The sequence below is a fragment of the Dryobates pubescens genome, chromosome Z (assembly GCF_014839835.1).
Source record: "Dryobates pubescens isolate bDryPub1 chromosome Z, bDryPub1.pri, whole genome shotgun sequence".
NCBI classification, from domain to species: Eukaryota; Metazoa; Chordata; class Aves; order Piciformes; family Picidae; genus Dryobates; species Dryobates pubescens.
This window is the reverse complement of record NC_071657.1, coordinates 36,488,543-36,502,659: the sequence shown is the minus strand read 5'-3', so window position 1 is coordinate 36,502,659 and position 14,117 is coordinate 36,488,543.

Here is a 14,117-nt window from a genome sequence, read left to right as displayed (position 1 = left end):
AACTTCTGCTTTAGTAACTCTTGCGTAGTTGGCACTTCTCAAAGGACATCTTGAGTGTTTTTTGTTGCTTTTATGAGGAAGTTTTCCAGCAATAAACAATGACCAAGTGCAGGATTTATGCAGAGCACAGGCATCTTGAGTTTGTACAACTGGCCCTTTTCAGACTCTCTGGATATGTGTTTTGAAATTTTAGTTTGATGGTTTAGTTTGGTGAAATTGACATGTCAAGACTCAAGAATGTGGAATCTTGTGAATGGATGCTGCATTTTCCTCCTGAAGGTGTTCATCACCATAGCCTTCTCTTGGCAGGTAGGTGATGCCACATTGTTACAGAGCTGTACTACAGATTGAAAAAGAGTCTGCTCCTATAAGAACACACCCAGGGAGTGGCTGAGGAGTAAGAGAAATGAATCATGGACCACAACAAAGCTCTTCCTGTTATTCAAGGCTCCCTTGTCAAAAGCAGGAGATAAAAATTTGAGTGGGACATGAAAAAATATTGTCATAAGGAAAACACACTCTGACCATTGCAAGCAATCTTGTTTAGAGTTGCACAAATAAAGGTTAAATCCAGTGAGAATAGCATTCATGATGACTGGAATCCAGAGTGACAACTGCCTTTGAGCATACTTGAATGAAATGAATAGCAATAGTCGCTTTCTATGTTGTGTGTTGAAATGGGAGTGCTTTGATCTAACCGAATTTTTGTATTTCCTATAGTTCTTACTTTAGGCTCTGATGGGGGAGATTAAGGGATTGATTTACATGACATAACTTGTCAAGATTTACAGAGACAAAAGAAACGGAGCTAATTATAAGGGCGAAGAGAAGTTAAATAATCCCTCAGAATGTATGCTGGGATATTGAGAAGTAATGGCAAAATCCTGAGGCTGTTGGAAATTTGATACCTCAATATGAATTCTGCTGGTGGTCTGAGATGAAGCTAATTGTGAGCATTATTTATATGCTCCAAATTTCACCATGCCTCATACAGTTCTCAAAATAATGATGGAAACCCTGCTGCCATCTTTTGAATCCTTCTGCAGTCCAACCTTCCATTCAATCCTGTCCTTTTCAGTTCCAGCAAATTTTATAATTATGCAATGCATTTATCTAATCAAAGCTGTTCAACATGCAGGGTTTTGTTATACTTATACAGGAAGGCACCAGATGATCTCACTGTATTACATGTAGTTTGGGATGAGGCGCACTGACTCACGTCTTTTCAGTGACATTATTCACACATTCAGCTCACTGTCACTACATCTTCTTGGATAAGTTTAGCCAATATTTGTTGTGTCATTATTTAAAGTGGACCCATTTTAATCAGAAGTGATGTGATTTCAGGAGTGGTTTCACAGCTCTGGATTACAGTGTAGTAGGAGAAGCACTCGTTCAGTGATTCTGAAGAAGAATGAATCCGTCTTTTCAGGCAGGCAAGAAAATGCTTGTCTAATGTGTTTAAATGGACATAAAAGGTGCCTAGAAGATATGTACGCTTTGACTGGTGTCTGTTTTCATGAAAATTCTGACATCAAACTGCTTTCAGGATATGAGAGGGAAAATGCATGTGTTCACAGAATCACACAGAATCACAGAATCAGCCAGGTTGGAAGAGACCTCCAAGATCATCAACCTAAGTCCAACCAATCACCTAACTAATCAACCATACCATGGCACTAAATGTGTCATCCAGTCTTTCCTTAAATACCTTCAGGGACATGTACCCCACCACCTCCTTGGGCTGCCCATTCCAATGGGCAATCACTCTTTCTGTAAAGAACTTCTTTCTAAGATCAAGCCTAAACTTCCCCCTGCAAGACTGAGTCCTCTTGTTCTGTTGCTGGTTGCCTGGGAGAAGAGATCTAATGAATTGGGTTGGAAAGAATCTCTAAAAGTCATCTAGTCCAACCTCTTGGCATTAAGTGCGATATATCTGCTTGTCAAAAACTTCAAGAAAGGGTCCTTCAGATACATTAGCAACAAAGAGAGACAGAAAGAGACTACAGGTCCACTATTAAACAGGAAAGGTGAACTAGTCACCACCAATGCTCAAGACGCAGAGGTCCTCAACACCTTCTGAACTTCTGTCTTTACCAGTGCTGCTGGGTTCCAAGCCATGGGAACAAAAATGCAGGCCGATGCAGACAGAGACCCACCTTCAGTGAGGGAGGAGCTGGTGTGTCAGCTATTACAAGAGCTTGATGCCATCCACCCAAGGGTGTTAAGAGAGGTGGCTGATATTGTTGCAAGACCGTTCTCCATAATGTATGAGAACTCATGGGGATGAGGAGACATTCCTGAAGACTGGAAGAAGGCTAATGTCACCTCCATCTACAGGAAGGGCTCCAAGGAGCACCCAGGTAATTCTAGACCCACTAGCCACACTTCCATCCCTGGGAAAGCTATAGAAGAAATCCTCCTGGGCACTGTCACAAATCAGCTGAAGCAAGTAACTGGGAAAAGGCAACATGGATTCACAAGGGGCTTTCAAACCTGATTGACTTCTACACCAAAGTAACTCTCTTGGTCAATGAAGGGTGAGCAGTTGGTATTTTCTACCTGGACTTCACCAAGACTTTTGACACCTTGCCCTACAATCTCCTCCTAGAGAATGTGACGCATTATGGCCTAGACAAGTCTGTGTAGTGAGTGGGGAGCTGGCTGACAGGCCATACCCAGAGGGTGGCAGAGAATAAATCTTTCTCATCCTGGCAGCCAGTCACAAGTGGGGTCCCCCAGGTACTGCTATTGGGTCCAGCGCTGCTTAGTATCTTCACAAGTGATCTGTGTTGGGCTCAAGAGCAACATGATGAAGTTTGCAAATGACACCAAACTGAGTGGGGAGGTTCTCACTCCAGAAGAGACAGCCACCCTCCAGAAAGACCTGGACATGCTGAATGAGTGGCTAGTAACAACCTTATGAAGTTCAACATGGACAGATGTAGGGTCTTGCATCCAGGAATACATAACCCGGGAGTGCAGCGCAGGCTGGGGTCCAGCTGGCTGGAGAGCAACCCTGTGGAAAGGGACCTGGGGATCTTGGTAGACAGCAAGCTCAGCATGAGTGAACAGTGTGCTGCAGTGGCAAAGGCAGCCAAAAGGATGATGGGCTGCATCAGCAAGGGCATTACCAGCACTCTACTCAGCACTTGTCTGGCCACACCTGGAGAACTGCATGCAGTTTTGATCCTCACTGTACAAAAAAGGATGAGGATAGGCCAGAAACACCTAAAGAATGGCCCCAAGAATGATCAGAGGACTGAATGCCCTGCCATATGAAGAAAGGCTGGAATAACTGGGTTTGTTCATCCTTTAGATGAGAAGGCTTAGGGGAGACCTTAATATCACACACCAGTACATAAAGTGTGGCTACCAGGATGATGGAGACTCCTTTTTTACAAGGAGTCACATGGAAAAGACAAGAGGCAATGGGTACAAGTTACTCCTGGGGAGATTCCAACTGGAATCCAGGAAAGAATTTTTCATCATGAGAACAGTTAGACCTTGGAATAATCTCCCAGGTTGAGGATTCCCCTACATTGGTCATTTTTAAGACTCATCTTGACAGGGACCATCTCATTTAAACTACACTATCACCTAGAAAGTTTGGACCAGGTGATTCTTGGAGTCCCTTCCAGCCTGACATTCTATGATTCTATGATTCTGTGACCCCCAACTAGATCAGGTTACTTACACCCTCACCATCAAGCCTGATACTAAATGTCTCCAGGGACGGGACCTCAAATACCTCCCTGGACAACCTGTTCTAGCATTCCACCATCTCACAAGTCAAAAACTTCTTCCTAATATCCTGTCTAGTTTAAAACCATTGCCCCTCATCCTATTGATACTTGGACTTTCAAACAGCCCCTCTCCATCTTCATTGTAGGCACCCTTCAGGTACAGCAAGGCCACTATAAGGCCCCTTACAGCCTTCTGCAGGCTGAACTACCCCAACACTCTCAGTCTGTCCTCATAGGAGATGTGCTCCAGCCCTCTGATAATTTTTGTGGACCTCCTATGGACCTGCTCCATGAGGTCCATGTCCTTCTTCTCTTGAGAGCCCCAAAGCTGGACAGGATACTCCAGGTGAGTTTTCACCGGAACAGAGTGGAAGAATCACCTGTCTCAATCTGCTGTCCAAGTTTTTTTTGATGCAGCTCAGAATGCCATTGGCCTTCTGGGATGCAAGCACACATTGTGGCTCACATCCAGCTTTTTGTTGACTGGCACCTCCTTTTCCATAGGGCTGTTCTCTATCTGATCATTTCCAGCCTTGGTGATTCTGTGATTCTGTGTGATTCTGTATTGATAATGGAGATTGTCCCAATCCAGGTGCAGGACCTTGCATTTGGCCTTGGTGAATCTCACAAGGTTCACCTGGGCCCACTTCTCAGTTTGTCCATCCCTGTGGCTTATCAGTCCATAGGATCCCACAAGCTACATCATATCATCCTGAGGAAACTGGCTGATGTAGTTTCCAACCCTGTCTCTAGCATTTGAAAAGTCATGTCAGTCAGGTGATGTTTCCAGTGACTGGAGAAAAGGGAATATCACACTCACTTTTTAAAAGTATAGAAAGGAGTGTCCCTGGGAACTACCAAACAGTCAGCCTCACCTCCGTGACAAGTAAGATGGCACAACAGGTCCTCTTTGAACATATGTGGAAAGACAGAGAAGTGACTAGAGACTACCAGCATGGTTTCACAAAGGATCTGACCAATCCTGTGGTCTTCTACAACAGAATTACTGTATCAGTCAAGAAAAGAAGAAGAACTGATGCCACCTATCGAGACTTCCATAAGGCCTTTGACACAGACACCCATATTTTTGACTCTGCACTGGAATTATAGGGATTCAACATTTTAGATGAATAAGGAATTGGCTGGATAACCACACCCATGGAGTTGCTGATAATGTGACAGCATCCAAGTGGAAAACAATGCTAAGTGGTATCCCTCAAGGATCCATACTGGGACTGGTGATGTTTGATATATTTGCCAATGACACTGATGGTGCAATTAATTACACCCTCACTATGTTTGTAAATGATACCAAGCCAAGTGGTGTAAGTTGTTTGCTTCAGGAAAAGGATGACAGCCATAGGGATCTTGACAGGCTTGAGAAGTAGGTTTATGTGAACATTGTGAAGTTCAAAAAGGCCAAGTGCACACAGATCAGGGCAATCCCATATATCAGTATACACTGGAGGACAAGTGGATTGTGAGTAGTGCTGCAAAGGAGGACTTGGTGATAGCTGTCAATGAAAAACTGGACGCAAGCCAGCTGTTTGCACTTGCAAGCCCCAAATTATAATCTTATCCTGGGCTGCACAAAAAGAAACATGGCCAGCAAGACAAGAGAGGTGATAGTTCCCCTCTGTGCTGCTCTCATAAGACCTCACCTAGTGTGTACTACACCTAGCCTCAGAGTCCTTAGAACAGGAAAGACATGAGCCTGTTGCAGCAGGACTAGATGCAGGCCATGAAAATGATCAGCAGGCTGAAACACCTCTCCTGTGAAGAAAGGCTCAAAGTGTTGATGTTGTTCTGCCTGGATAAGAACCTGTTGCAGCCTTTCAATATCTAAAAGGGTTTTATAAGAAAAGTAGAGAGACTTTTTACCAGGGCCTGTAGTGGACAAGAACAAGCAACAATGGTTTTAAAATGAAAAAGTGTATATTTAGATTGTATATAAAGAAGATGCTTTTTAAAATGAGGGTGGTGAGATAGGTTGCCCAGAGACATTGTGGATGACCCATTATTGGAAATGTTAAAGCTCAGATTGGAAGGGCCTTTGAGCAACCTAATGGAGTGAAAGACATCCCTGCCCATAGCAGGGTGTTTCAACTAGGTGATCTTCAAAGGCCTCTTCTGACCTAAACCGTACTTTGGTTCTAAGATTCTGATTTTTCCAAAAGCACATCTATTCAAAGCACTACTGTTCAAATTTTGTCCTCATATTTATTACACATTTGTGACAGTACTCTCTAGCCAACCAGTCAATTACCTTAGATACATTTTTCTGTATATTTCTTAAGCTTAATATTTAATTTATATTATTTAAAACAAACATGAATACAAATAATGAAGTAAGGTTAGTAAAGCCAACATTTGTAAATTACATATTTGTAAATTCTATCTTTCTGAATTTCCTACAGTGCAAAATGGACTAAGAATCTTCATTACATTTCAACAAAGGTTGAAGCACAAGCAAATGAAGTACAATAATGAAAACCCTTGTACACACACATGTCATGCACAGAGGCATTTATATAGATAAATACACATGCATGAACTGTAACATTTTTCAAGAAAAAAAAAATATGATGTGCCTTAATTTTCAAGAGAAGCTGGTGGGGCTTTGGCTTCAAAAATTTCAGTCATGTATCTGCCACTAATATATTCACTTTTTCTGGCATGTTTCTTGGGGGCTGTAAAGGCAGAACTGAGATCTGTGTGTCTGCTGGCCTTCCCACAGCTGTAAAAAATGCTGGCACTGCCAGTTCACTCCTCACAATGGTACCCTTGTAGGGATGCTCTACTACATATTCTTCACACCATGGAAAGTCAAGATCTTTTGGAAACGGATAGCTTGGTACTGGAAGTAATTTGCAGACATTGCAAAGGTATGCCATCCCCGTGGAAGACCACAGTACGTTAGACACGTTAGACTGTAATGGTTTAGCACAAGGGCTGACCTGCCTGCTCTCCCAAAACAAAAGTGAGGGGAAGAGTAACACACAAAACTCAGGGTTGAGATAAAGAGATAAAGAGGGTTGAGATAAAGAGTTTAATGTAACATGAGCTATCACAAGCAGAACATGTGGTTACCTTTGCTAATAATATTGTTAATCTAATAATCTAATAATAATACAATGCATGATTACCTTATTTTAGCCTATTTGCAGAAGAAGCAGAGTGAAATACAGGAAAAATCCAGAACAAAACAGAAAGCCAAACCCAGCAGCTGCCCAGCTCCCACCTATGTCTACATAAAAAAAGACCACACCCAAGAAGCCAGAATGCAGAAGCAGCTACTGGAACAGGAATCCTCCTATGTTGCAATCTGAACTTCAAGCCCCATAATACTTTGCTCCAATTAGCACTTTCATTTTTGACGCTGGTATGACTGCGGCATGGTATGAATAACAGCAGCAGGTTCAACTCAGTCCATGACAAGGATGCTCTGTTAATGTGAATTCTGATACTACAAGTTACCTAGAGCTTCTGTGCCTTTCTCCATACAGTAGCAGGTAACACCATTTAGATATAATTGGCATCCCAGCTTAGCTAACATACCCAGGAAGTTGCTTATTTATGGTAAGCTGTCTCCCTGTCTGCACCTTTACTAAACATTCCTGAGTATGTGGCTGGTTGTCTCCACTGTTAATGTTTGGATGAATTTATGCTGCTATAATCCAGCTTCTCTCAAATCCATTGTTTCACCTGCTCACAGAGGGGCTCGAAGGTTTCCATGAGTGGAACAAATGGCTACTCTAAATTTAGAGCTAGATGCAGATTTTGCCTTGGAAAAATGCACATCTCTTCGGAGGAACTGAGTGTTTGCTGTGACTGAAGGGTGAGTAGAAGAAACTCATTAAGCTAAACAGTTGTTACTGATCTTGTTACCTCCATATGAGTCTGCACTTTCTTTCACATGAGCAGTCTTCAAGAAAGGCCCCACATACCATTGTTTGTTTGGTTAGAATGGAATTACAATTTACTGTCAGGTTTATGTAAGAAAGGAATGAAACATCAAATTAATTATGTTAGTCATATATTGAAATATTATTGGAACACATTGCTCAGTGCTGCTGGAGGGATGAGGAAAGAGGGAGGGGAAACTCTGTATAGCCAAGAAAGCCAGGAATATGTTTCCAGTAAAAAGTTCTTAATAGGTCTGTTTTCTGCTTTCTCTCCAGGAACCTGCTCCACAACTATGCTCTCCCTTGAATATTTATGTTTGAGAAACTACAGCTTAACCATTTTTTCAAATTGTTTCGATATGTGTGTTACAAGACTCCAAGGTAGAGAACACTTCACCTATCACTGGAGAAAGTGTTAACTTTCATGGACGTTTGGGAAGCTCTGACTCACTCTGCAGAGGACAATGGGTTGGGCTTGGACTGAAACCAGGAGCCTTTCATTGGAAAAGGTTTCCACTCAATCTACAGTGTGGGCTAGAACACTATTTTGAAAAGTGATCAGTGCCTAGCTGGCTTCTGAAGGGCAATCTTCCCCTGGCTGAAGGATGTACTTTCTAGCACATTCTTCATGTTCCCAGGTGAGATTAAATCTAGCTTGATGATTTGAGATGCTGTCTTCAACACAATTATTTATATTTTGACTGTTCAGATCTTCTTGAAAGTAGTATGGCATACCTAAGGTGGCTTCCACAGGCTTTTCCTCTTCCTCTATACTGCGTCTATCCTCTTCCCACACAGATAGTACTTTGTGATTTTACTTCTCATTTTTTTAGTGTCCCTTCTCCTTTTGCATTTACCTGGGGCAATGCATGCAGTTTCAGTGATTTCACCCAGCATGAGTACAAGTGGCTGACAATTTGTATAAACTACCTACACAGCAAACAGCCAGGGATACCTGGAGCCTAGCAGAAGTTTTGTTGATTGAAAAAATGAGGTCTAAACAATGCCAAGCAGAATAATGGAGCAGACTCTATCTCCTTATCTTGGTTCTTCACCACAGTATCTATGTTTGGAAATCACTCAGAGTCAAGGAGTCTGAAAGAAATTAATTTCACCCACTGGCAGTGTTGCAGCCAATCAGGGTAGCAAAACCAGCTGTTACTGGGTGCAAAACAACAACCAGCTCTAGCTGGTTCTGTGAACTTGATCCTCCACCTTACTGTTGTCAAGAAGTTGTACTTGCTCCTTCCTTTCACTCAGAAGTGGTTGTCTTTCACCCTTCAGTTACCTCTAGTGCTTCTAAAGGATTCCAGTTTTTTTCTGTTCTACAAAACTCAGGTATCCCACAAAGTAAATACTCCAGCACCTGTCAGTTTACCTGTATCTCCACACTGGTGTGGCAAGTTGCATGGTAAATTCATCATAGAGATGCTGTCAAGTAACTGTGGTGGTGTTAAACTGAGGAACATTTGTAGAAGAAAAATCAATAAACACTGACAGTGGTAGACATTGCCAAAAGTATTTTTAGAATATGAACAGCCCCACTTAACCAGAAGGAAAAAGAAGTTGTTAAGATAAGCTGTGACATTGAAAGTACTGCAAGGCAGTGTATTCTAGGCAGTAGTTTCCTGGTACATGAAGGAGAAGAAATAAGTTGCAGTGAGGGGGAATAGAAGATGAATAAGGATCATTTCAACAGAAGTGTCAGCAAGACACAGAGTAAGGAAGACTATGAAAAGGAAAGTTTCAAACTGCAAATGGGACATGATTTCAAACTCTGCTAGAAAAATTGAAGAGATTTTGGTCATAGTCTTTGAAAAGCAGACCAGAACTGGATATACTTTCAGGTGAAAAAACGAATGAGGACTGAGAACTGAAACCAGGACAACTAAACACAATGCGTGACAAGGAAGGCAAAATGTATTTGGACAGTGGAGGAAGAAAGAATAATCAAGAATAGATAGAATGGACATATTACAAAACCATAATATTTATTAAATTAACACTCAATATTTATTCACGACTTTTTCAACTGACAAGTCGTAACAACTTTCCACTAACTGGGAAGCAAGGAATGGAACAAAAATATAAAACAGTCTAGAGAGATTGTTGCTTTATGTACAGAAACTCCAACCCTTTGCGATGATATGGACGTCAGCATTTCTTTGGTGTGTTTGGCTCCTTTGTCTCTTCATAGCCATGGACAAACATAAGCTAAAAATAGCATACTGCATTAAAAGCAATGGGGATCTCCAAAATCAAACCTAAATTGATATGACTACTTTGACTGTGAAACCGGTTCCTTACTCAAAGAGAAAAACAACACGCATTCCTTCTATTTAAAAATCATTTAGAAGTGTACTTGGACGTCACAGCCATCTGAGTTATCATGTTTAAAGAAATTACAGTCCTTAATCTGTATTTACCACCTCCAGGCCGAGACAGAAAAAATATCTCTTGTGTTGAGGTTGTCATATGAAATGAATTTCCTCACACTGAGAAATCAGGAGTGTTTCAAGCATAAATACTTGTTGTTTGAGCCTGAGGGAAAAAAAAAGAAAGAAAAAAAAAAAAGGGTGAATTCTTGAGAGTTTTTCCCTGGAAAAGCAGAGACAATTGGGAAGAGAAAAAATCAAGCTTGTCATGTTATGCAACACAGGCTCCCATGGATGTCAATAAAATGGCACAGGCAGGGATGAGTTTTTGTATTAGAAGTCAAAAGAACAAAGCAGAACATTGCATCTTTACAAGAAGTGTCTCATAATGAAGAAACTCTAAATTAAATGAGATGTTTCCTCCAATGAGTCCCAGTAACCAAAGCAAACAAAAGAATAATAATGAGCCTTGGAAATATTACCTATGAAAGAGGATCAGGTAGTTTATTTGATGAAAAGTGAAAATCACCCCAAATCAAACAAGCCTCTGCACATCATCATGCTGAGCTCTCACATTCTTGACTGCAGGCACATTTCAAACGTAACCTGGTTTGACAAGTTGCCCTGGAAGAATGATAGGACTAGAAAATCTACCTCTTTCAAGCTACACAACTGCAATAAATATTCCTTTTTAAAATTGATTTATCAATATCTTTCTCTTTTCACTGAATGTTGAGGTCCTTTCATTTGTGTCTGCACATTCCTACTCCAAACTTTGTCCCAGGGGTTAATGGAGAATTATGAACATCAAAAGGTAAGAAAAGACTTGACCTAGGCATCAGACTCTAAAACTTACTTTGAAGGCTGTGTTTGAATAGAGGGCTGTCAGAATTAATTCTTCCTTTATCATACTTTGTGCAACCAGGTGTGTTCAACAGAATTGCACAAGGATGTACATAAATCAGTTTGATCCATTATCTTCTACCATTATTTAACCTCATTTAGTTCTATGTGGAATCAGCTTAAAGTGGATTAAATCCAATGCTGGCGGACTCACAGAATCACAGAATTCCTAAAGACACCTCTCATATTCCAGGCTGCAACCTTATAACACTCTGTGCAGTCAAGGATAACCTTCTAACAATAGCAGAAATTTTCTAAGAAATTCCAGTTAATGGAATACTTTGGTTATTTGAGTAAGTATACAGAAGTAATACTGAGAAATACTGATGGCCAGAGCCATAGAGACTTTTAAAATATATTTTGCATCTAAATAGGAGGACTATTTTGCTAAGCACTGGAGTATAGCTAGTGCTTTCCTCTTATTTTAATCTCAACTTGTTAATATTGGTCAGTGAATTCTGTTTAATGTCATCTAGGAAGTACGTGCACATCAGAAAGTGAATGCATTGCACCAATTAGACTTCCTGTGGTCTGGTAGAGTCCCTGAGCTCAGGACTAGATCTGACAGACATGCAGCACTGCAACCTGAAACTGCAATGTAGGAAGCCCCCAAACTCTGGGAAAATAAACTCTACACAAACTCCTGAGTAACACGACAGTTTCAAAGTGTATATTGTCCTTCTGTATCAGGCCAGTAGTGTTTTGGTTTTGCATAGGCTAATCAACTGTATCATTAAATCCTTGAAACCAATCATAGAAAGTACTTGAATCACCATTTTAGGACAACATCTGTTGCAATAGTTCCTGGAAAAAGACCACCTTCTGAGTGGAGGGCCTAATATGCTTCTCTCTCCATCTCCCTGTTGTTGAAGATTGCTCTAACCACTAGACTATAAAATTATACCCTTCTTGTATATACTTGCACTTTGTGTCTCACTTTTCCTCCTTCACAGTTCCTCAGGCCTAGAAAATCCTCAATTTTTTTGGTCTAGAGAGGTACAATTCAAATCAAGAAGTTGGAAAAGTCATATGGCCACATAAGGACACATGCTGGGACTCATCATGGAATGCTACCAATTTGGGGAAGAGTGGCTGTAAAGATGTCTGGTGGAAAAGGACCTGGAGATGTTCATCAATAACCAGTGGCCAAGAAGGCCAACCGTATCCAAACATTTATCAGAAATGGTGTAGCCACAGGACCAGGGAAGTGACTGTCCCCCCAGTACTTGCCACTGTTAAGGCCGTACCTTGAATATTGTGTTCAGTTTTGAGCCCTTCACCCAAAGAAGCATATCAAGGTGCTGGAGCATGTTCAAAGAAGGGCAATGAAAATGGTAAAGAGCCTGGTACAACAAGTGTTACAAGAAACAGCTGAGGGGACTGTGATTGTTTACTCTGGAGAAAAGAAGGCTCAGGGGAGACATCATTGGTCTCTACAACTACCTGAAAGGAGGTTGTAGTGAGATTGATACTGGTCTCTTCTCTCAAGCAGCAATTGACATGATAAGAGGAAATGTCCTCAAATTATACCAGGAGATATTTAGGTTGGAAATCAGGAAAGGGTTGTCAAGCATTGGAACAGGGTGCCTAGGGATCTATATACCTCCATGCCCTGGAGGTATTTAAATGATAAGTAGATGTAGTTCTTAGGGACATGGTTTTGTGGAGGATTTGGCAGTGCTAGGTTTGTGATTGAACTCAATGATCGTAAAGACCTTTCCCAACCTAAATGATACTGAGTTTATGATTCTATTGGTTGATAGCTTTCACAGTTTTAAGGGAGTGAGAAGAAGTATGCTAGATGTGAAGATACTGTACTGAATCTGAATCTCCTGTCTTATGGGTGAGTACTGTAGTATAGTCTCTTCTTCCAGGCAACCAGCACCAGAACAAGAGGACACAGTCTCAAGCTGCCCAGGGGAAGTTTAGACTTGAAGTGAGGACAAAGTTCTTCACAGAAAGAGTTGTTAGGCATTGGAATGGGCTGCCCAGGGAGGTGGTGGAGTCACCATCCCTGGAGGTGTTTAAGAGGGGATTGGACATGGCACTTGGTGTCATGGTCTAGTAGTCATGAGGTCTTGGGTGACAGGTTGGACTTGATGATCTTTGTGGTCTTTTCCAACCTTATTGATTCTGTGATTCTATGACAAGACTGCAGCCCAATCTCATTTAGAAAAGTGCAGTGATACTGCAAGGAAAAGGGCCAGTAAAGCAGAGCTAGTCCTAGGGAAGGTGTTAACAGTGTGAATAGTGAGATACCAGATGGATCCTGACCTGTCATGGTTTCTCTTGGCTTTGCCCATTGCCCAAGACCATGGCTCCCTCTTCAGTGTATCTTCATGTCTTGGACACCATTTGAAGACATCAACTCTACAAATAGTTTACAGGACAGGTGGAAAACATGCAGTCTTCTGCATTTGTGCTATGAAGGTAGCACAGTAAAGATTAGGTATTTAGCACCTGACTTTTGAATCATTAAATCTTTCATCAGAAACATGTTAAACTTGGTTCTTCAGTATATGTATATACAATTGTGTACAAAGCTATTGTGTCTGCTTGTCATACCAATATGAAAAATGTTGTGCTGGGCACTGCACTTGAGGAAATTAGCAAGAAAATTATATTTTATTTACTCATGCCGAGAAAGAGCTTCAACAACCCATGATGTGATGCATCAAATAATGGCTAGTTTCAGCAAAACACCTCAAAGTTCTTCAATTGATACATACATTCTTTTCGGTGAATGTGAAGTGTTTAAATGAAACTATGCATCCATGCTCTATCATCAGACACCTTGAGGAAAAAAAGGTTTTATCTGATGGAGTAGACTAAGCAAGCAAAACAATCCAAAGTATTTGGGAAAATACAGTACTTAGGAAAAACATTTGAAAGGGAGCACTGAGAAGACTGGAAATCATTCTGCAATGTCAGCACTAGGACTTTTTGTGGCTTCTGCTATAACAATGCTCACTTTGTAGAATGGTCCAGTGTAGGATAGGAAAAAAGGATTTCTTTGGAGAAATAGACAATAGTATCTGAATTGCTCCCAAAAGTGAAAGGGAATAGAAAAAAAGAAAACAGATTCATCTGGGGCCTGAGAAATTTTGTAAAACATACATTTCTGTAAAGTTGGCAAGACAAGTAGGTGCCAGATGATAATTGGAAGGGGCCCTACAGGCACAAGTTCA